This window comes from Somniosus microcephalus, chromosome 23, assembly GCF_052327205.1.
Source record: "Somniosus microcephalus isolate GS21.2 chromosome 23, FLI_Smic_1.0, whole genome shotgun sequence".
Taxonomy (NCBI): Eukaryota; Metazoa; Chordata; class Chondrichthyes; order Squaliformes; family Somniosidae; genus Somniosus; species Somniosus microcephalus.
In genome coordinates this window covers 28181013-28205852 of record NC_141009.1, presented here as the reverse complement: position 1 = coordinate 28205852, position 24840 = coordinate 28181013, and the positions used below count along the sequence as shown (strand labels likewise).

At 43.9% G+C, this 24840-nt stretch overlaps 1 protein-coding gene across 2 annotated transcripts in view; it reads left to right on the top strand.

Annotated features, from left to right (window-relative positions):
* The window catches only part of LOC147101762 (serine/threonine-protein kinase Nek6-like), a 334143-nt gene that overhangs the window by 67975 nt on the left and 241328 nt on the right, over nt 1-24840 (top strand). Inside the window, exon 1 of one of the 2 annotated variants that reach the window (XM_085965668.1) lies at nt 14095-14231. The exons of the other annotated variant lie outside the window; for it this stretch is intronic. The gene's annotated coding sequence lies outside the window, so the exon portion shown is untranslated. Of the gene's footprint in view, nt 1-14094; nt 14232-24840 lie in introns of those variants that run through there. 2 annotated transcript variants of the gene reach the window in all.

The window sequence follows — 24840 nt, the reverse complement described above, 5'->3', positions numbered from 1 at the left end:
GTCAGCCCGACACTCTTCTTGAGTGCCGGGCTCTTTTCCCGGCACCCTGCTCCCCGGTGGTCCAGCAGGGTCCTGGTGCGTGCTGTGCTAGGCCCCGCCCCTTTAAATCAGGGGAGGGAGGCCTGTAATACTGCGGCACTACGTGCCGTCGCGCATTGTGCATAGCACCGCGATATTGAATGGTAGTGCCCCAGGATGGAGGGGGAGCACTTCCAGTAGCGCCCTGCCTCCTGCTTGGGGCACTACCACTCAATTTATAGCGCAGGGGCGCTAACTATTTTGGGGCGCTAAAAGTAGTGCCCCGGCGAAGTTAATGCACCAAAGGGGGCGCCACCGAATTTTTCCCCCTATGAGTTTCTTTGCTGTCATTATCTATCTTTTTCCTATATACACGATGTAGGTTGTATGTGGTAAAAGTGACGATAGTAAAGGGTTGTTGGAAGTCACACAATAGTGAATAATGTTGACTATTATCCATTTAACCAATGCTATGAGTTGGTCACTTTCTGCTTATGTTGAGGATTTTGCGAGCACTGGTTAAAATTTGGTTTCTGGGTTATTTGCAGGTCAGGGCATTCTCATCGAAACCATATCTAAAATATATTACTATCATGCTGGTGATGAGACCACACCACGAGCATGCCAAAGCACACAAGTCTCCATTCGTATTTAGATAGAAAAGCGAGTTCATATAAACTAGAATTCGAAGTCTTACTTATTTACAAAAATAAATGTCACAGATTACAACACTTAACAATGAGGTTACTGCATTTAATTGACGAAAAGAAAAAAATATCTACTGGACTCCCAGCTTCAAATTTGACTGTGTAACTAGGTCAGAATTGAAAGCAATGGCATGGCAACAAGTCAATGGACACCGGTTACCAGGCCAGAGGTTGCAAGCTTTCAAAACATCACATTCAACGCTAGCAATGCCAAAGATTCAGAACTTCATGAAAAAACAGATCTGCTTCACCAGACAATTCAGAGATTCCAAACAAATCAGATTTTTGGTCTTTAACCATTCCCCAGGCAAATACTTTCAATTAGATGTCAGACAAAAATAAAATGGTGTTTTAAAAAGAAGCTGTTGAGTCCATATCAACTGCATCGCTTGGTGTTTCAGAGTCACACATACTCATTAGAAAATATTTAGTATGTGTCTCACTTTAAATGTGGCCAGATTTTAGTGCCTTTATTTGGAGTTTGACTGATTACAGAACTGCAGAAACCAAACGTGGAGGATGGGTATGGAAGAAAAATGACAATCGGAGGTGCATTTTGCACTTTTTGGCACCCTGAGCAGCTTTTCGTCAGATCCTCTATCTGTTGGTCGATACCCGGCCACCACACATAAGCCCTAGCAAGGCTTTTCATCTTGACTCCCCCCAGATGACCTTCATGCAGTTCCTTTAGAACTCTCTCTCTTAACTTAGGAGGAATAATCACCCTTGTTCCATACATCAATGTTTCTTGACAGACGGACAGCTGTTCTCGTCTTGCTGAGAATGCCGGTAACAGTGGATCACCATGTGCTGGCCATCCCTTCACTGTCACTTCGTAGACCCGGGACAGTGTCGGGTCGTTCCTGGTTTCTCTTTCAATACTTGCATTGGTGACTGGTAAACATTTGATGATGGTCGAGTGAAATAACTCAACAGGGTCAACCGTCGGTGCCTCCTCCTCTGTAGGTAGTGGCAGGCGCGACAGCCCATCAGCATTACCATGCTGCTTTGTACCTTTGAATTCGATCTGATATTGATGTGCCCCTAGGAAAAGGGACCATCTCTGGAGTCTCTGTGCTGTCATCACCGAAACACCCTTCTTAGGGTTAAAAATGGATACCAACGGCTGGTGGTCTGTCAGAAGCGTAAACTTTTGGCCCTGCAGGTAATGATTAAACTTCTTTACTCCCCACACAAGGCTGAGAGCCTCCCTATCTATCTGAGCATAGTTGCGCTCAGCGGAGGTCAATGATCTGGATGCGAACGCAACTGGCCTCTCCAGGCCATTTGGCAACTTGTGTGAGAGTACTGCCCCAATACCATATGGAGAAGCATCACAAGCCAAACGAATAGGCAGCGTTGGGTTGAAGTGAGCCAACACTTCCTCTGAGGTGATCAATGCCTTGCTTTTGTGAAAGGCCCTCTTACAGTCCTCGCTCCACTTCCATGGTACTCCCTTCTGCAAAAGAGCGTTCAGCGGGTGCAGCACCGTGGATAAATTTGGCAGAAACTTATGGTAATAGTTAATCAACCCTAGGAACGATCTCAACTGGGATACATTATCCGGAGCGGGAACCTTCACAACAGCTTCGATCTTGTCAGGAGACTTATGAAGCCCCTCCTGGTCAATGACATGACCACAGTACGAGATCTGAAAGAACTCACATTTCTGGCGATTGACTCGAAGTCCATATTCTTTCAATCTGGTGAGCACCAGTTCCAAATTTGCAAGGTGTTCCTCGTCATCATCTCCTGTAATCAGAATATCGTCCAGGTAACATTGTGTGCCTGGAATTCCCTGTAATACCTGCTCCATGGCCCTCTGCCAAATTGCTGGAGCCGATGCCACTCCAAAAACCAGTCTATTATACCGGTACAAGCCTCTATGCGTGTTGATCGTGAGATACTGGCGTGACTCTTCCTCAACTTCCATCTGTAAGTACGCCTGCGCCAGGTCTATCTTGGTGAAGTGTTTCCCGCCAGACAACGAAGCGAAGATATCCTCAATCCGCGGAAGCGGATACTGCACCGTGTGAAGCACCGGATTAACAGTGATCTTGAAATCTCCACAGATGTGAACCTTCCCCGGTTCCCCCGGCTTGTTGCTCGATGTACGCTTCAATTCGGGGACAATGGGCGTGGCCCACTCACTCCAGTCTACCTTAGACAGTACTCCTGAACGTTCTAGCCCTTCCAGCTCAGCTTCCACAGCAGGTCGTATCGCATAAGGTACCGATCTGGCTTTGAAAAATTTCGGGTTTGCATGTTCTTCAACCTTGATGTTTGCCGTAATTCCTCTCAGTGTTCCCAGTCCCTGTTGGAACACCTCTTTAGCATCGTCCAATATTCTGGACAATTGTTTAGGTTTGACATCTTTTTTACCGGAACCTACCGTTAGTGTTTTTAAGGAATGCCAGTCCATATTTATTTTCCTAATCCACTCCCGTCCCAGTAGTGGTGGACCTCCCTCAGGTAGCACATATAAGTCCATTCCTCGGCTTTCTTTGCCCTTGTGGACCACCTTTACCTCTATCTTCCCGATGGGGTATACTCTTTGCCCCGTGTATGTTTTCAATACAATCTCCGTATCCCGTAGGGGAATATGTGTGAATAACCTTTTGTAATCTTGCTTATTCATGACCGTCAATGCCGATCCAGTGTCCAATTCCACCTTCACTTGGACTCCTGCTATCTGAAGTGTGATCCAGATTGTTTGGAGGTCTGCTTCATTACCAACATTGTGTACTCTTAGACTACCCAGTTCATTACTGCTGGAGTCTGAATTTGACTTCTGTTCGTTCGAACTGTTCTCTGTCACCTTGTGTACCTTTCTGTACTTTTCCTGCGGTGACTTTTTGTTGCTGGTCTTCTTTCCTGACCGGCATACTTTAGCTATGTGACCAAGCCTGCCACATTTTCTGCATTCCTGATTTTTGAACCAGCACTGGTTCTGATCGTGCGTTGTCTTTCCACAACGATAACATTTTACTGTACCCAAGACCATTTGATTGGTGCTGAGTTCCGGTGACCGTAGCTGCATTTCCGCAGTGCCTCTCGCTGCGGCTTCGTGCGATGCTGCAATAGTGACAGCTGTATCAAGCGTAAGATCATTCTCCTCAAGCAGTCGCTTTTGTGTTCCTTCTTTTAACAATCCACACACAAATTTATCTCTCAGCGCATCTGCTAGTCCTGTTCCAAACTGACAGTACTTTGATAGCTTACGCAGTTCAATTAAAAATTCAGCGTTGCTTTCGTCTTTCAGCTGCGTTCTTCTGTAAAATTTAAATCGTTCCGCTATCATCAGCGGCGTGGGGTTTAAATGATTTTTCAGGACAGTAACAATATTCGTGAAAGTCTGATCCGCCGGTTTATCTGGTGACAGAAGGTGCTTCAATAGCCCGTATGTCTTCGCACCCATTGAGCTTAATAAGGTTAGTGCTTTCTCATCATCTGGTACCTTATTTGCTTTACAATAAACTTCCATGCGTTCTACATACGTGGTCCAATCTTCGATATCGCTATCAAAGGTATTAATGTTCCCATGTTTAGGCATCCTTGCAAGTTTTAAAATTTTTCTTTTTCTCAAAATGGCGGCTTCCCGCACTTGTCTTCTTCCCCCGCCTACTAAAATGGCAGCTTCCCGCGCTTGGCAGTCTTTCCCGCGCTCGTCTTCTTCCCCCGCCGACTACAATGGCGGATTCCCTTGTTTGCCTTCTTCCCCCGCTGGCTGCAATGGCGATTGCCGTGCTGCTGCCGTTCTCGCCTCCCCAGCGGTTCTCAATTCCCCGACGCTGCTTTTACTCCCCCGCGGTTCCCGTGGGCATTCACGCTTCCCCTGCTGTTGCGCCTCTCAGCCCCGCATGCAGCCCGGTCCTTTACACCGGCTGCGTTTGAGTTCTCCGCGGCTCTCGTGCCTTAAGCTGCCCCAGTCGCTGCGCCTCTCGGCCTCGATTGCAGCCCGGCCCTTTTCACCGGCCGTGGTCGAGTTCTCCGCCCTTTTTCCTCCGTTTTCCCTCCCCCACTCCACAGTCACGCGGCCGACTTTCTGCTCGTGTCGCTGATCGGCTTACCCACCACCGTGGTAGAAGGGATGATCACTGCCTGTCGCTGATGGAGGGCTTCGTGGTCAGAATTTTTCTTTTTAACCCGGGTTCTCGATGCCTCCCGTGCGATGGTGCTCAGCAGGATGATGAGGGCGGATGCCTCTTCTCGACGCCCGTTCTGAGGACGAAGCTGCCTTGGATGTAAAACTGCCGCAGGGTAAGATCGGACTCGTCACCACTGTTAAGTCTGTGTGTCCCAGTTATGCTTATTATATATCACTGGACACAGACCACAAGAATAACTTTAACAGGTCTTTACTATTCGGAGGTCAGGGCTGAACTGCCCAGCAAATCCCTTCACAACACTTATATACCGGTGTGGTCACCACCGGTATTACAGTATACAGCAGCCAAGAGAAAGTAGTACATCTCTTAAGGTAGTTCTCTTAAGGTGGAACAGGTTACATACACCACAAGCCCCACAACCCCACCCCCCCACCCCGCCCGAGATATCCGAGTTCCTCTAATTCTGGCCTCTTGAGCGTCCCTGATTTTAATCACTCAACCTTTGGTGGCCGTGCCTTCCGTTGCCTGGGCCCTAAGCTCTGGAATTCCCTGCCTAAACCTCTCCGCCTCTCTACCTCGCTTTCCTCTCTTAAGACCCCCCTTAAAACCTACCTGTTTGACCAAGCCTTTGGTCATTTGCCCTAATTTCTCCTTTTGTGGTTGGGTGTCAAATTTTGTTTGATAACGCTCCTGTGAAGCGCCTTGGGATGTTTTACAACGTTAAAGGCGCTATATAAATACAAGTTGTTGTTGTTAGAAATATCTATATCTATTGCTAAGTCTTTCGGTGTTTGATGTTACCCTAGTCAGCAATGTATGAAGCTTCCACTTGAAGCTACCATCAGCAGCATTCAGCCGGAGCATTCCCACTGGGGACGGGCAAAACTGTCAGCTAAATCAGCAGCTTGTACTGACATGCCCCCATTACTATAATGGTCATTTGGCCTGCTACAACTTAAACTTTAGATTCATTGGTCTCAGAATTGAAGTCACACTGATTTAATATACGGTGGGTAAAATTCTTCTTCTTGCTGGTGGTGCTGGTCATAGAGGATTTACCACTGAAGTATACGTATATGGAACTGATAGGATTACCTCTTGTTGAAGTTTGCCTGTGTTTTTACCGGAAGTAGTATAAGGCAACCAGACCATATACATGAGTGTGTGTAATGACCATAGTGCTGGTACTGGTGTAACGTACCACTGGTGAGACTGGTAATGTGTGACACAACCAGCACACTTCCGCAGACAGTACAGCTGCCATTATTCACTGGGTAGCATTAGAAAAAGTGAGGGACGTGGGGGATCAATTGGTCATCCAGTACCAATGTGACAAGCAAGTATGACCATCATTGCAGGTAAAGGAGCAACTCCGGAGGTGACCGTTCTATCCCAATGTCATTCCCTACCTCTTTGATCGATAGTGCCTAATGTGGTACAGACTCGGACGACAGGACATGATGGCCACGTGCTGTGAGTTTTAGGAAGATTTGGAATCATTCAATAGTTCGTCCACCCTTGCCATAGCTACAAAAGTGATTAAAGAATTCAAATCCCATTCCACTAGTGCTCTTCATGCTGTCTCATGATTCCAATCTGCCCCCACGTATCTAGGATGACATGACTGCATTGACTGAGAGAGCAGCTGGATATGCCCACTGTCATAAACCCAGAAGCAACCAAAACAAGCATGGCAACGGTTCAGCGATTTAATTTATAATTTATAGGATATCAGAGGCACGCTGGTAAAACTAAGTAGGTATTTCCTGGATGAGACCAGTGGCACAGTGGAAATGGATATCATTTAAATGTGGTGCAGATAATTTGCAATGTCAAGTCTCATGATACATGTCTTAGCTAAATCTGCCCAAGACTTTCCTCAGAAATGTTTTACACTGGATGTCGCTAATGTCCAACGCAAGCCAGGCTCCTTCCTTTAGGGCTTCATGGATCACACCACTTACAGCCACTCTGAAAAAGAAAACCTTTGTTTAAGCCAGAAACAGACTGTCTCTACCCTTCAATTCTCATACAGCACCCAGTCCCGGAGCAGGAGAGGGGAGAGGCCTAAGGTTTCCTTGTGGAGTCCAGAGGAGACCGTCTGCTCCTCCTGGTCTGTGAGGAAACATTAAAAACACTGTTTTTGAAACCAAGCAAATTGATGTTGTGAAGATGCTACCACCTCCTTTGCTGTAGACGAGTAGGATGAGCAACCGCCTCCACTTTGTAAAAAATAGATTCCTGCTCATTAATTCAGTTCATGACTTGCAGGCCACTGTGATTTTTTGGGGGGGGGATGGGGGCTTGCTGTGATTTCCCAATTAAACCTAATTTTTTTTTTATTATCAACACTTCTTGACCCAAAAAAGCATATATGTTTGCAGCTGATTTCACCTGCCTATTTGATCAAAAAAAAAATTTTAAACCCAGAAAATCAGCACACCTGCTCTTAATCATGTTGATGATCTCCTGTAAAATGATAACCCCAGGTATGCGAAACATTTCCACAGCATATTTAAAATAAGCAAGGTGTTTATAAGGAAATCTTTAGTGCTCTCTAACGCCAATACATTTTGCATGCTCAGAGTTTAATGCTAAAACATTTTAAACTGTCATTTTCAAAGCTGAAACTCCACAGACAGAGAAATTGTTTACAAACGATGTGGTTGTCTTTTCTTTATCCGAAGTTACTGCTTTCTTGTGGCTCGCAACTAAGAGCAAAGAACAGAGGCCAGGGCTACTTTTCAATGTATTGTGCATTGTGCAGTTCAGACTCTAGAACCTATTACATTTGAAGCAAGTTTTTAGACAAGTAGCATTCAGTATTATTACACATTCAAAAGATAAAATCCAGCGGTGGGCTGCTGCGACTTTAAATAAAGTAAAGTAAACAGGCTTTCATAAATGTATAAAGAAATGCCAGCAGAGACAGGTGATAACACCGACAGAAAACCGAGAGAGAAGCAGAAACAGCGGCCTTGATTTTTACTCCGGGGCAGTAATGCTGTAAAGTGAGCAGTGTGCCCGTCCGGGCGTGGTAGCGAGCATGCTTGGCTGATTTTAATGGCTGGACCTTATTTACATGCTGCTTGGCGACTTTCCGATCGTTCTGGTCGGAGGCTGCCCTGTGGACCAGAGGGAATGGTCCCAGGGCCCTAAGGTAAGTGGATAGGTGGGTGTGGGGGGGTGGAGTCCCAGAGCAGGGGTGGCCCAAGGTTTCCTCGTGGAGTCTAGAGGAGAACTTCTGCTCCTCCTGGTCTACAAGGAAACATTAAAAAAAAACTGACCTTACTCAGACTCTTCTGGCCCCAGCTGCTGTTCCCGGCAGGTTTGGCCTGGTGGGGAAGCCAAGACTGTTCCCCTAGTCAGGCTTCAGGCTAAAATGTCCAATCTGCATATTTAAGGAGGAACCCACTGGCTTTAGGCTGATTTCCTTGCCACCTGCAGTTGGTCAGATCAGGGTGGGAAAGGTGTGGGTAAGTCCCCGCGCCCTGCTCCGCTCCATTTTAACTGCTTCCCCACATGGTTTCCACCAGGCAGGGGGTAGAGTTAAAATCAAGGCCGCTTTTTCCATTACTGCTTTACTCTTTGTAAATTGATGAGTGGAGCACTTAAACCCTTTGGCAGAGTATTTGCTCAGCAGGGATTTTGCTGCAATTGTTAAATGATCCGGTTTGGTGTTGCTGTTGTTGGGAGAAGGTAGCCAGCAGCGTAGACTCAATAACTACCCAACCTATTAATTAGCACTGGGATTATAAACATCCACCTACACTTTAAACAGCTGAGCAGTGCTCTACCCACAAGCATGTTAACAGATGAGAAGCAAACCATTTGTTTTGCTCAGTTGCCTGTTTCATTCTTCCTCATTGGAAATCAAAAATCTCCAGGTTTGGATATTTAAAATCAATCATTAGAAGTACAAAGAGAGCCAGAACTAACCAGGAAATTATTTATATATAATTTTCAATGCAGTCTACACAAACAGACAATTCACACAAATTGTTAAACTTGAAAGGTAGTTTACTTTTTGTTTCTCAATTCAAAGCTCAGTGATTGATGACACACGCAAGCAATCTAATGCCATGGATTCACACAATCATAGAATGGTTACAGTACAGAAGGAAGCCATTCGGCCCATCGAGCCCATGCCAGCTCCTTGCAAGAGCACTTCAGCTAGTTCCACTCCCCCGCCCTTACCCCGTAGCCCTGCAATTTTTTTTCCTTCAGGTACTTATCCAATTCCCTTTTGAAAGCCATGATTGAGTCTGCCTTCACCACCCTTTCAGACAGTGCATTCCAGATCCTAATCACTCACTGCGTAAAAAAAGTTTTTCCTCATGTCGCCTTTGGTTCTTTTGCCAATCAGTTTGAATCTGTGCCCTCTGGTCCTCGACCCTTCCGCCAATGGGAACAGTTTCTCTCTATCTACTCTGTCTAGACCCCTCATGATTTTGAACACCTCTATCAAATCTCCTCTCAACCTTCTCTGCTCCAAGGAGAACAACCCCAGCTTCTCCAGTCTATCCACGTAATGGAGGTCTCTCATCCGTTGAATCATTCTCGTAAATCTTTTCTGCACCCTCTCTAAGGCCTTCACATCCTTCCTAAAGTGCGGTGCCCAGAATTGGATACAATTATCCAGTTGAGGCCGAATCAGTGTTTTATACAGGTTCATCATAACTTCCTTGCTTTTGTACTCTATGCCTCTATTTATGAAGCCCAGGATCCCGTATGCTTTTTTAACTGCTTTTTCAACCTGCCCTGCCACCTTAAACGATTTGTGCACATATACCCCCAGGTCTCTCTGTTCCTGCACCCACTTTAGGATTCATAAATTCAGAGGGGATTCATAAATCAGTCCTTCAAAATACTGAAATGGCAGTGTCAGTGAAGCAGGATGAACAAATTAATTGCTCTGCTTAATTTCTACAGATTGGAGTTGGATTAACCTGCTTGGCCATTATTTGACAAGTTAAGTGGCTGCTAAAGCGCTTAAGAGGGACGAAATAAACATTGGGGCCAACTTTCACTCAGCTAATTCAGCATTAAAGGGGCAGTAATGATCTCAAAATTGGGTCAGTAGATTTACAGGCCCGTTAATGCCATTGGTGTGGTCATATTTAAAGGGGCCTACCCTTGGGTGATTGGAACTCCTGCCTGCTTCAGGCAGTAGGCCTCTCGATTATGCAAATCAGGGTTGCAATTTGCAGGAACACATGGGTAAGAGCATACGCCAGCATGCTCCGCCCATCTGTCTTGGCGCTGAGCGGCCTGACCAATGGTCTTTAAATGGAGTGCTGCTGACTGCTCAAAAAAAAAGGCCCAGAAAAGTTTCAGGGCTATATTATCGTGGAGCCAGAAAGAGCAGGCTCAACAAAAATACCACGGGCCGCTCCCCTCTGCGTTCGTCTCCCTCCCCCCACCACCCACATAGGAACAGGAGTAGGCCATTTAGCCCCTCGAGCCTGTTCCACCATTCATTGATATCATGACTGATCTGTGACCTAACTTCACCCCCCAGACCGGCCTACATCCAAGCCTCCCGATATTGTGCCGGCCTGGAGCTGACACGCCGCCTGTTTGGGGCATGCAGCTCGCCGGTGGATTTCAATAAGGCCCAAGCTCAAAATGGCACTGGCCACCTCGCCCACTTGATGGGCAGGGGGCTGGCACGCTCCGCTGGTTAGCTACCAAAGGTGTAAATCGGCTCCATTATTCCGGGGGAATCCTGATTTGGTCAGTTTTTTTCTGAACAAACGCACCCATTGGAAAGTGAAGTGATTAGCATTTCTCTTTGCTGCCTTTAACATAGAGGGGGAAAAGGCAAGATTAACACCCCAGTTTCAAAAAGTGGAAAACATTTCCCATTGAGACATTGTGAAAGTCTTTCAAGTGGAATTTAGTAGCTATTTACTGGATATTGATGAGGTATGGGTTATATGACATAGAAAACCCAATAGCTCTTCAGTTGTGCACTGTGCAAGTCCCCTACACATGTATTGTATTGTTTTGTGCATGGAACAATAGATGGCTGGCAATGAATTATCATGGAAATTAAGCACAGATGAAGGCAAATCAACCCATTGTGGCTGTGCTGCTTATTTATCTAATTCCAATTCCATTTTAAAAGATGTTAAAGTCTCTCCCTCCATAGTCACTTGTATTAAAACATTCTATGTTGTAATAACCCTTTATACAAGAACATATTCTTCTAACTTCCCCTTTTCATTATTCAGATCTTTACTTTCTGCCCTCTGTCCACCCGCGTAGCTGCACGCTCTTTCATACCAGGTGCCTTAATTTCCATTATAAGTCTCTTATCCTGCACCTTATCAAATGCCTTCTGAAAATAGAATTAGTAAACAATAATTCTGAGGCAGTTTGGAATATAATAAAATGCCATGAAAGTAAAGCTTGAGTAGTTTATGAATTGTTGAATAAGCTTCTTATCAGTTATTCATTACTCTTTAGATTATATACTTTTTTATTCCAAGTTATTTTATTTTTAAGCCATTATTATGCTCAGCGTGCTGATCATTACAGGCTAATAAAGAAAATAGAGAAAGGGGATGGAAAGATACATAATCAGGTGAGTGTTGTGATAGATTTTCTTAACCAACAGAATATAAGAAATATAATAAAAATAACAGTAAATTGCCTATGGCTTTGCCCATGATCAGTTGATGAATATCTTTTTTTTTACAAATACAAGATGGTGACTGCATTGAAAGAGAGGCTTCAGAAATCTGTTCCACAGAGTCACCTAGTGGTCAGGGCCTGCACTACATTGTGACAGTTGACATAGTAATAATGGATGTTGACAGAAACATGTGACCAAAATTGTAACAACCGGAAGTATGGTTTGTGGAGAGGAAGTTGGCACCCTATGCAAGATTTTTAATAATATTGGCTCAGAAATTCGGGTCTCCACGGGTGAGTACGCATGGGGTACTCACCCGTAGGCCCAATGGAAGTGCCGGTTTCCTGCATGCACTGCGCATGTGCGGGAAACCGGCACTTCCGTTCCCCTGAAAGGAGAGGTTCAGAGTTCAAACGCATGCGCAGGAGAGGCTGCGCATGCGCATCGAACTTCGTTTTTTTTTGCAGGTTTTCCCGGGAGGGTAAGTCTGCAGAAGTTACACCTTTAAAAAGCAGGCATAAGGCCTGCTTTTTACAAGGCAAGTGGTGAATTAATTAAAATTAAAAAAAAATTTCCACAGGTTTATTATTTTTAAATACTTTAAAGCAAGGTAAGTTTATTTTTAGCCCCGTTAGAAAATAAAATTATTTTTTTCAAAAATTTATATTATTGTTTAAAATAGTTATTTCATATAATTTATAGTTTATTTAAAAAATGTGATTTTTAAAAAATTTATTTGAAGATTTAGTGATGTTTTGAGGCCGTAGTATTTATAAGTTTTGACAGCTCTTCCTGTCAATTTTATGAATGGAGCATTCCCTGCTCCGATTGGCTCCCCATGGCCCACGTGATCCCAGGGGACGCATCAAACTAACTGCGCCCCTGGGATACGCAAGCACTGCTTGCCGGCAGCTGGACCAGGCCCCGGATCAGAATTCCACGGGGCCCACAGCTCAACGGCCGGCGCGCAAGGTAAGTGCAGGTCGGGGGCTTACACCCGCGGGAAGCCCCCGACCCGAATTTCTGGGCCAATATATAGATAGGTATTCCAAACATTACTTTGAACAATTTTCATCAATCTTCACCTGGTGCTTTATTTATACTTGGGCGGGTTAATCCCACTCACTGACGAGCCATGTCATGTTACTTGCCAACTTTGGCAAGCTAACAAACAAAGCAGCCCTCCTACTTATAAGTAACATCATCATGTTTTCCTCAACATTTCTTATCCCTCATTGCTTCGTTTTTTATTTCCTGGCTCAATGTATAGGACTAGTTGGAGATCTTCCCTATTGTAGTGATTTTTTACTCCTCCATATTTTGAGTAGCTCCTATCAATGCAGGAGGTGATCTTTTTTTTTATAGGATTTGTTTCCCCAGTTGAAACTTGACTACTGTATTAAGCTTTGGAGAGTAAAAAGGTTTACAGGTGCATTAAGAACAGCTCTACTGAAACAAATAACTTCTAAAGCATTTTTCTGGCAGGGGTTTCTATTAGCTATTGGAAATGTTTAATTGTAAATGACTAGCATTTGCGATGTCATAGTTACCAGTTATAATGCAAATGAGAAATGAAGATTTTCTTTTAATATAACACATGTTATGAAAACTTATTTTTAAAATCACGCTTGTTTTATGTGCTTGTGATATAAACTGAAAGAAAGAAAGACTTGCATTTCTATAGCACCTTTCACAACCTCAGGACATCCTAAAGCGCTTTACAGCCAATGAAGTACTTTTGGAGTATAGTCGCTGTTGTAATGTAGGAAACACAGCAGCCAATTTGTGCACAGCAAGCTCCCACAAACAGCAATCTGATATGAACAGATAATCTGTTTTTTTAGTGATGCTGATTGAAGGATAAATATTGGCCAGGACACTGGGGATAACTCCCCTGCTGCTCTTCGAAATAGTGCCATGGGATCTTTTACGCCCACCTGAGAGAGCAGACGGGGTCTTGGTTTAATGTCTCATCTGAAAGACGGCACCTCTGACAGTGCAGCACTCCCTCAGCACTGGAATGGAGTGTCAACCTAGATTTTGTGCTCAAGTCCCTGGAGTGGGACCTGAACCCACAACCCTCTGACTCAGGCGAGAGCGCTGTCACGGCTTCCACGGCTACCATGGCTGACAAACCTGTTTTATAAATGCTCATCGCCCCCTTTCTAAAATATCCTGTGGTGTTTCCTGTTCCAAAATAGGATTCTTGTATGCTCTGAGTACGAGATCTGTAGGATTCAACGGGACACATTGCAAGTCCTGTTGCGTTTTCATAATGTTTATCTGGTCCTATGGGTCAGTCTTTGTAAAGGGACTTCTCATTTTCCCAAAGTTTTTTGCTGAGTTTAATTTTACAATGTGCCAAAGGTTTTTGAAATGTTTGTATAAATAACTTGCCATGATTTTGCCCTGCAGCCTACCAAAGATTGACTGTAATTATGACTGTCAGTATTTTATGGCCCTGCAACTTTTCACCGCCCCTATGGCAATTTCAACACATGTCACCCTATCATTCCACACATCATTACTTGAGCAATAGCTTTTTATCACAATTGGTCTGTTGAGCTCCAGTCCCCACCCTGCAGGCCACGTCAGTCAGGTACAGTAGGAGTGAATTCTTCAAACACCATTAGAGATCAACTCAAGGAAAGGGAGAAAGCTATCTTGAAGTGCACACATTTCACACGCCTGCTTCTAATTCTGATTGCTTTAATGTTCAACCAGACTACAGTGTTCCACAAGACAGCACATTTCATGGTAAGTACGCAGTGTTTTTCTGATGAAACTTAAATATTAGAATGCTGCTTATTATAAATGGAAGGGGAGATGTGTATAGCTGTGGAAAGTCTACAGTATGTTTTTCTAGTGTTCTCTACCTGCACAAAAGGTGATTTCATTTTGAGGAAATGTAAATCACTGTTGTATACACTTATTTTAGTGGATTTAAGAAGTGCTCTTATGATCTACTCAACACATTTGAATTTGAATTTCTCACATCAAACAATTGTAGGTAAACAAATCTCACAGACAATGTAATACTGATGTAGTTTATGGTGTGGATAATCCACCTTCTGAAATTACCATTATAGTAATCGTTGCACCTCATATTTACATAGTGCATGCCTAGCGTGACAACATTATGGGAATATCTCAAAATACTTACCGTGAGATAGGCTGTTGTAAATTGGAAGAATGACCATTCATAATTAGAAATGTAGAGCCTCTTTAATATTCAACTGGTGGGTATCTTTCTGGAGTAAATTGGTAAATATGTTTACATGTAACTTTCTCTAGGCTTATTTATTAAGAGCATTTAGCCAGGGGAGCTTCTGGAGTGCATCTGCATGGAGGCGTCTTTTCCCATATTGATTTTATTATATAATACATATAAGGGGGTGATGTAATCATGTTTTTGGAAATGAGCGGGACACAATTACAATTACAGTTTTGGTTGCACCTTTACAAATATTGCATTAATCTGGTGCAGCAGTTTCATGTAAATACCAATGAATGATGAAAGTATTATACAATAATTTTTTCCATTTAAGATAGAAAATTATGGAATGTTGTGGCCCAGTGATACAGGAAGCTGAGAATGGAAAGGGTAATGTGCAGGAAGATTATTTAATCAAAGTCTTGTTCCTTGAGCTGTACTGAGAAGAAACAGTGTCAAACAATCGGGCACAAAATAATCAGAAATGCATGTTGGATAGCGACCAGTTTTTCTGCACAATTAGTATTATTGTGTTATCACAGAATCACAGAAACCCCACAAGCAGATAGAGGCCATTTCGGCCCATCGAGCCTGCACCGACACATATCCCACCTGATCCCCGTAACCCCTACACCAACACATATCCCACCCTATCCCCGTAACCCCACGTATTTAATCCCCCTAACACTAAGGGTCAATTTTTTTATCATAGCCAATCAACCTAACCCGCACATCTTTGGACTGTGGGAGGAAACCGGAGCACCCGGAGGAAACCCACGCAAACACGGGGAGAATGTGCAAACTCCACACAGACAGTCACCCGAGGCCGGATTCGAACCCGGGTCTCTGGCGCTGTGAGGCAACAGTGCTAACCACTATGTTAGTTCCCAGAAAAAAGAGCACTTGCTCTTTTACCCCAAATTTTAAGTTCCAACTTAAATATTGCTTAACTATCACCTCTGTGGAGCTCCAATGCCACAGCATGTTGGTGCAGTACCACACGATCCAACTGCATGCTAGGATGGGGTTGTGTAGCTATGAATCCTCTCTGATTTAATTCCCAATATCAGGTTGACTATTTAAGGAAGATACCAAAAGGTGGTGAGGGGCTTCACCCCAAGGAGAGGATAGGTGGAGGACCCAGTTATAGATACTGACTGTAAAGCAGTATTCAGATAGCAGGGCTCTCAGTCAGCTGACCTGAGTTATACTGCTGACTGTGCCTCATACCTAACTCTGTTTCCCTGGCAACTAATCTCTAGTATTGTGCAAGCTCTGCCAAGGCCATGCATTTCCCACACATTTAAAGCATTAAAGAAAAGTTTATAAATAAAATTCTCATCAAAGGTAGGGGACACTTTGAAAATGCAGCTGGAGTTATACTGTCCATGGTGTGAATCAAAAGTGGTGCAAGACTACCTACTGGAGGGAATCTTGCATCTCTTGCTTTGGTGCACTCAGGAGGCAGCTCTGACCTGACAGCTGAGTTATACTGGCACTTTTGCACAGATGCATACCCAAAACAATTTTGCAGGGATGCAAAATAATAGTATACTACCCTTAGAGTGAGAGTAAATCAAGACTGCCTTTGCACAGTTCTGATTCAGATCAGTGCTAACAGAAGTTGACAAGAAGGACACTACATCCCTCTCAGTTAGTGAATATGGTCATGTGCATTGAATTGAACAGCTGAATAGTTCCAAATTTGACCATTTTGAATTAATATGTAAATACTCAGTTCAGATCATCTTGGGGTTAAGTTTGTATGTCCTTTAAAAAAATTGTACTGCGTATGTCCTAAGAACAAAATGTCCCTGCAAATGTGTAACTCCATTGCATGTCTGCTATCTTTGGCAGGCAGGTGGCTTGGGTAAACAGAAAATAATACATTCATTATTCCTGGCCAGGCTGATTTGTTGGGGGGAGTAGAAGTGTCTGTCATCTCTTTGTGGTGTAGTCGTGATTGTGCATCTTTTTTCCTTGCGATGTAGTGGGAGGGAAGTATCCATGTTCTCTCGCTTGGGGGCAATCAGAACTTTGTATTCAGCTTTGTGAAGAACCAAATTCCAATATCTTCAAACTTGAAGTCAAAATCCAATGAAACTTAAATCCTCATCCCTACCAGCACTGGATGAACCTGAAGAGGAAGGGAAAAAATAAGCAAAACAATTGTTACCATCATAACTTTCAAGACTAACTTTAGATGGAATATAGTTGTTGCAGAGATGAGCCCAAGAGCTTTAGTCATAAAGTGTTGAACTTTAACTTGAACTAAAAGTGTGTGTCAGCCGTGGCTCAATGGTTTAGCACTCTCATCCCTGAGTCAGAAGGCTATGGGTTTAAGTCCCATTCCAGAGACTTGAGCACAAAAATCTAGGCTGACACTCCAGTGCAGTACTGAGGGCATGCTGCATTGTCGGAGGTGCCGTCTTTCGGATGAAATGTTAAACTGAGACCTTGTCTACTCTCTCAGGTGGACTTAAAAGATCCTATGGTGCTATTTTGATGAAGAGCATGGGAGTTATCCCCAGTGTCCTGGGCAATATTTATCCCTCAATCAACATCACTAAAACAGAATATCTGGTCATGATCACATTGCTGTTTGTGGGTGCTTGCTGTGCGCAAATTGGCTGCCGCATTTCCGACATTCATTCATTCATTCTTTCTTTCTTTCTCTCTCTCTCTCTCTCTCTCTCTCTTTCTTTCTCTCTCTCTTTCTTTCTCTCTTTCTTTCTCTCTCTCTTTCTCTCTCTCTCTTTCTCTCTCTCTTTCTTTCTCTCTTTCTATACATATATACAGAGGGTCTGAGTTTTAATCCTAGCTTTAACTTTCATCATCATCATTTGACTATTCTAAAGAGCCAAGTGTTGCCAGTATGCATCAGACTGTTTGATAGAGGCTGGAGTGGCGATAAAGGATGAGGAACAGCTAAACTGGCAGCACCAGTTCCAAACCGCAAAAAACAATGGGCCTTAATTTGCAGCCCGTACAGGTGCGTTCAAAGTGCACAAGCGCTCGTAAGGGCCACGCAAGTCCTGGGTTTAGGCACGCGAAGCGCATGCGCAAAAACCCGGAACTTGCGATCTGTCAAGAATTCTCTTGACAGATGATCCGCATCCCCGGGAAAAGGGCCTTGGCGGGCGAAGAGTTGCACTATTTGCCCAGCGAATGCCCGTGAAATTCTTACGCCTGGTAAAAGCAGACGTAAGGCCTGCTTTTACCAGCATAAGAGTTTTAAAAAACATAAAAATAATTTTTTTCATTCATTTAAACATTAAAACACATTAAAATAAGGTAAGTTTATTTTTAACCCCTTTTAAAACATTTAAATTTATTTTTCAAAAAATTAAATTTTTGTTTTAAATGCTTAATTATATTGTATTTTAATTAATTTTAAATATGTAATTTAAAAAAAAAATGTGTTATGTTAAATGTACTTTTTATGTGATCCCCATTCATGCTTCTTTCATTGGTTGGGCCGGCCCACGTGATCCCAGGGGCACTTGTGAACCGCCTGCGCCCCTGGGATACATGGACCTCTACACATGTCTACGCATAGAGGCCCAGGAGCGCGAGTCTCCGCGGATCCTGAGGCAGAAGGTAAGTGCATAGATTTTTTTGCCGGTCGGCGGCGTCCGTCCACGGGAAGCCTCCGACAGCAAATTCAGGCCCAATACAATTGATGTTGGCTGAATGGCTTTGAGAATCTTCATGGAGAAGTCTTAAGCTCAAGGTGAAAGAGGTGCAACAGGCTCAAGAAAGAGAAAGTGAAATTAAGTGTACTATAACTTAAAAAAAACTGTTGTGGCCAAGGAAAGAGAGGTTAGCCCTGGGGAACGGAGCACATTCTGTTTCAGGCATTCAGTGTCAGCACCAAACACTCTCAGGTCAGTTAGATGCATTGAGCTTCCTCTACTCTGCCCCAACAGTGGGTCTCAGCCGTACATCAGGAGAGAATCAAATACTGCACCAATATAGCAGTTCTCTATTTTCCACTCCAGATATCTGGTGGTCTCTCTGAGTGAAACTATCAGTTAAGGGAAATGTTATGCTGTATGTCCACTGGGAACTGGGTTGAGGCTGCCCAAATGCATTTCAGAAAAGTTGCTCGACAACAAGCAGACAGATGAGATTTTCATTCCATCAATCTGGGCTGGATTTGAATGCATGTCCCAGGGGAGAAGGGGCAATGTCTAACCCACTCAGTCCTCCAGTGCGGTGAAATACGTTGCATAACTAAAGTTACTTTCCAGATTTTTTTCTAAAATAATATTCTGGGAAAGTAATTTTTTCAGATTGTGAGGGCAAAGTATGGAGCGGAGGTCTTTAGAACGCTGTAGCCTTTTATTTGTTTTAAATAAAATCATAAATGAAACCATACGGTAAAAGGTCAAACATTTCCATGCTGTTTGCCAAATCCAGAAAGACAAGTGAAAACATTTGTCAGGCCCCCTTCTGATAGATGTGTTCTGTGCTGTTACGATGCATTTATTCATGTCTGTGCTCACTAGCTCTGACTTTGCAATTGTTTCAATACATATGCCTCCTGATGATCTGGCTTTGTGTATTGGACAGGGTAAAAAGTGGGTCCATGTTGTTTTAGGGACTAAAAGCATAACCGAACTTAGGGAAACTTTGTAAGGGTGCAGTCACAATGCCACTTTCACATCAATGCAAAATGATTTTGCCTGAGTATTGATTCAAAAGTGGCAGTATAACTTGGGAATTGCTCCTGAGTGCACAAGTGTGGGAGCACCTCCCGAAACCATCTCACACCAGTCTGAGTTCGTACCAAGTGTAGTGTGTTGGAATGTGTAATTCCAAATAAGATTCAGACACTGAAAGTGGGCTACTTAGCACTTTGTTAGCAGTTCAGCAATAAGACAGTTGCAAGTCTGGTCCATTTACTTACAAAAGGGAATCCAATCAGGACTCTGAGAGACAGCAGTAACCGAGCACACTGCTATATTGGTGCAGTATTTGATTCACTCCTGATGTGTGGCTGAGACCCACCGTTGGGGCAGAGTAGAAGAAGCTCAATGGGAATGCCGGTCTTCTAGGATCCTCTACGCAGATAGCTGCAAGGCTCATTTGAATAGGGATGTCATAGTCCCTCGGTTGCCCCTCATACTTATAGTTACTATAATGCATACATTATCATTCTTTATTAGCTCCTTGGAATGTTAGTTCTCTTTCTCTATGCCAGTTGTTTCCAGTTCTTATCTAGCTCTGGAGTCGGATTTTGACCTTCTTTTGCTGGGTAGCACTGACTCACCTGTCCATCATTCCATTCCCCTTTCTCATCGGCCAACCCTTCTTCACTCCCCGACCATTCCTCACTCCTCCTCATTGTAATAGTTAGGAGTTAACTGTTTCTACCCCAGACTGCAGTTATAGACTTCCAGTCCCCTTCCCATCCTGTATGTAGCCAAAACGCAGTATATGCAGACCCCTAGCAGCACCCTCCCTGCCCTCCCCACAATGATCAGATCCCTATTAGATCCTAAATAGTGCAACTGTAGTCTTGTGCAGAGCTGCATTTTAAAAGTATCCAGCCAGTGGACTGGATCTCTGTAATTATTAACATTTGGAGAATGGAAACACTGTCACCATTTTCTTCAAACATTAAAGGCTAGATGCCCAGGGAGCAGCAGCCTACGCTGTCTTCATATGTACATCAGCACAGCTCTTTTGACATTGACCACAGTGTGACCCACAACAAGGTGCCCCTGGCAGTATAACCGGGCCACTCTCTATAGATGCTGTATAGAAGTAGCCCTAGGGATAGATTTTCCAATTGGGTCTTCAGTCGGGTGTTGCCCACCTGACTTTGTGAACTTAGCTTCATTTATGCAGTGTGGATGAGCTCCTGGCCTATGCTGGGTCTGGTATTGGGAACTCACCAAGGTGGGGATCAGGAAGTCAACATAAGCCGCCCTTAAAAGGCTGCATATGAGGACTGATGAGACAAAATTTAAAGGGATGATGCAGCCACTTAAGATAGATGGCCTCGTGTGGGGATTAAAAATGTTGGTGGTCTTTCTTAAAGGCTGCTAATTGTCTGGTAATATTCAATGGCTGGTGATATGAATCTTGTCATTCATGTGAAAATGACTTATGTAATAATACTGGGCAGCCTGCTGGTGGCGCTGTCCAGGGAGAGTATAAATACTAGTGCATGGGCCCAGCTTGTGCAAGACATTCTTTAACAGGAACTAGTGAAGGACACAACTAGATCTCCATGTTGAAAAACAGTTGATTAAAGCCTTGTTTAATACTCAGACCAAGTGACTAGTAGTTTTCTTACATCAGCTGGTACTATGAATATGGAGGCAAAAAAATTGAATCGTGACCGTGATGGGTTGGCGCAACACCATATTGGCTGGCAAGGTGGAAGTGGCGCAGAATAGAAGTGACAGTCAGGAGGGTGTGCCTGCTTGTCAGTCCAGGACACCACCTGCATATGCCAAGTGCAAGGAGCGCACGTCAACCCAAGCACCCCACCCCTTCAACCACCGTCTGCCCCACCTGTGACAGAGACTGAAGGTCCCGCGTTGGACTCATCAGTCACCTGAGAACTCATTTTTAATGTGGAAGCAAGTCATCCTCGGTTCCGAGGGATTGCCTAAGAAGATAACAGTGATGTGCAGAGTTCCTGGAAGGAGTGAAGGTAGAGGACTCGGGGATGAAGCTGACTGTCAATACCATGGGCAGTGCTAACACCATGCTGCTTGTTACTTGTAGGTGTCCCTGTAAACAGATGGTACAGCTCGGCGCCTGGCTGCTGACCCAATGCCTCTGAATCCAGTTCTGTGCAGCCATTGCCAGGTAGCTGCACCTCTGCCTATTAATGTGGATGGGATGGTACGGACAGATGGGAACAATCTGCCTCTGTAGCCTGACTATCCGTCATCCCTCCAATGCTCCTCCTTCTCTTCACAAAAATAAGCGAAGGAATGCTCACAGAAACGTAGTATGAGCGTTTTAAGTGTTTGTACATTAACTTTGCTGATTGGAAGTTGTACTTTCCTGTGTCCTTTTGAACTCGAGCATTGCAGTGAAGTGTTCCCTCTGGAAAAACAGCTTACTCTCAGCTACAGGCAAACAAAGACAAGCTTAATGCGTGAGCTTGATGCTCCCTCCCATAAGATATATTACGGTAAAATGTTGTCTTTAGTTATGTCAATCGTTGTATAGTTAGCTCCGTTCTTGTATGTGATCTAGCTTGTATAAACTTAATTGGCCTTTCAGCTTCCTTCATCTTAATTCATAAAAATAACCAGGTGGTGAAAGCAAAGGACCGAATTATACAACTACATTTAGATTTCTTGGAAAACACAGATCACAATAACAAAGTCAAAAATGCACCCAACATTCAGTTCTTGAGATTATTGGGAGAGGTTTGAGAATTAGGAAACGCCTCTTGCGCTGCTTCACACGGCTGTCGAAATTCGACCGAGGACTCAGCCGAGATTTATTGAACAACGAGAAGGAAATAATATCAGTTAAGTCTGTGGAATGGTTCGGCTGCCGTCTGGGGGACCACGATGCAGATCGAGGGCTTTCTCCCCAGGGCTATCCCCATCCTGACTCTGCCCCGAGTGAATGTCCAGACACTTATTTTGGGTAAATGTTCTACGTCAGAAAAAGTGTATGGATTTTTTAAAAAGTTTGGGTACTTGAAGGATTCAGTGACCATCAGAACATTTGTCTTGTGATAAACATGAAGGGGGTGGTGGGTGGGGGGCTGTATTATGGTGACTGTTCCATTGTTTCCCCTTAGTTAGCGTAAACGGCTGCATCTTTGAATAAACAGATTAACCAGTGGATTAAAATGTTCAAAATGTAATCCTTGTTTATGAATATCTTCAATCATCTCATTATCATACCAAACGTTCAGTTAAAGATTTATTGCACTGAGGTGTCAAAGTGACATTTGGTATCCGGCACTAACATTTCCTCAGAATCGCAGCCACATCTTGCAATGAGCAGAAGACTTTCTTTATCCGCTGGTGGAACTGCACAAGCAGCTGGATTTCGCCTCATATCCTCCCTCTGCATTCACCCTGGGCGCTTGCAGCTGTTTGACTCCACTGTTACCTTTAAACCTGGTTGATGGGCGAGCTCCAGCGAGATAGATAATGTGCAGCTCAGGTTCCCGCCGACCCAAAGACTGAATGAGATCCTTCTCCAGGGTTTACTCCGAGGGGCTGCCTGGCTTTGTTGGTGCAGTGAGAGGTATTAAATTACCCTCGCACGGCCGCTGAGCTGACTTTTGATTAATAACTGAAATGCGGAGGAGATTCGCACCAGGCGTTTATTGCCAAGCTGATGCAAATCTCCTTGCGTTGCATTGCCAGACGGTGTCAGAGGAAATGTTAAACTGCATCAGAATTATCAGCACACAACAGCTGAAAATACAACTGAAAACACACACCTATGTGAATTTGGCATTTATGTTTCTAGATTGTGAAATACGCGTCTTGGGTAACAGCTCTTACGACTGTAAATAGTGACACGAGGCAAAGAAAGTTCTAGCATATTCTCTTGATACATTGAGAATTCACAGAACAAAGCTGGTAAATAAATGTGTTACAACTGCAATTATTGTACAAAGTTCTGTTTTTCTCAGTCTGTACCTTAGTATGTGTCCAAGGTGTGTAAGATACTACTTTTTAAATAATGTGAGGTATTTTCGTGAAATAAAATTGTGCAGTTTGGAAATGCAGTAAAACTGAAGCATTTTAAAATGTCATTCTTGGGATATGGACATCCTGGCAAAGCCGACATTTATTGGCCGTCCCGAGTGGCCCTCGAGAAGGTGGCGGTAAGCTGCCTTCTTGAACCGCTGCAGTCCGTGTGGTGAAGGTGCTCCCACAGTGCTGTTATTGGAGGGAGTTCCAGGATTTTGACCCAGTGACGACGAAGGATTTAAATATGTACCAGACTGTCAGTTTAAATTACATGTGCTGATAATGTCTTGCTTGCATGTGAGATCTATGCAAACAACTTACTGTTTACACAGAGAGGATACATGTTGGAGAACAGTAGTTTGTGGAAAATGAACCAATGAATTGCATTCGTTGGGTAAAACAGCTGCATATGGTTTATTAGTAAAACAAATTTTTTGATACGTCTAATCACAGTGGGAGCTCTAGATCACAGTAAAGAGCTTCTAAGTACAGATGGCACTGGGAAGGTTAAGACATTTTTTAAGGCATTTATTTATCCCTTTTTCTATTAAGTCCTTCCAACTCAAGACACCATTCCTGATTGAATAACTGAGCTATCTGGTCTTAGGGTGACCAGTGCTACTCTGTAACTGGGTTATTCTTTTTCCCTTGGAGTCGGGCCAAGGCTAAACATCTCCTGCTGATGCCCATTGTGGATTGAGAGCTTGACTTGTCTGAAATTGAAAGGGTGCTTCCTATCACTATGTAACATATTTTGCGACCCCCTACAGATGCGTACGAGGTGCACACGCGCCTGTAGGAGCCGCGCAAGTGCCGGGTTTAGGCGTGCGAAGTGCATGCGCTGAAACCCGGCACTTGCAACCTGTCATCCCCGGGAAAAGGGCCTCTGCGGGTGCAGAGTTGCGCTTTTTGCCCAACGTCCGCCCGCTGAAAGGCCGTGGAATTCTTACGCCCAGTAAAAGCAGGTGTAAGGTCTGCTTTTACCAGCATAAGAGTTTTTTAAAAATAGAAAAATAAAATTTTAGCGCACACTTATACATTAAAACCTTGTCCAATAAGGTAAGTTTATATTTAGCCCATTAAAACATATAAATTTACTTTTCAAAAAATTAAATTTTTGTTTAAAATATTTAATTAAATGCCAATTTAATTAATTTTATATTTGTAATTTTTTTTTATTTCATGTGTTCGTGTATTTTTTAAGTCATCCCCATTCATACTTATGACAGTTCTGTACGTACGGAACTCGCATAAGTATGAATGGGGATTCCCTTCTTTCATTGGTTGGGCTGGCCCACATGATCCCAGGGGCGCTTGCGAACCGCCTGCGTCTCTGGGAGACGTGGGCCTCTCTGCATTTCTACCAGGAGAGGCCCAGGATCGCAAGCCTCCGTAACTCCCGGACCACCAGGTAAATGCGTAGATTTTTTGATGATCGGAGGCATCAGCCCGCGGGAAG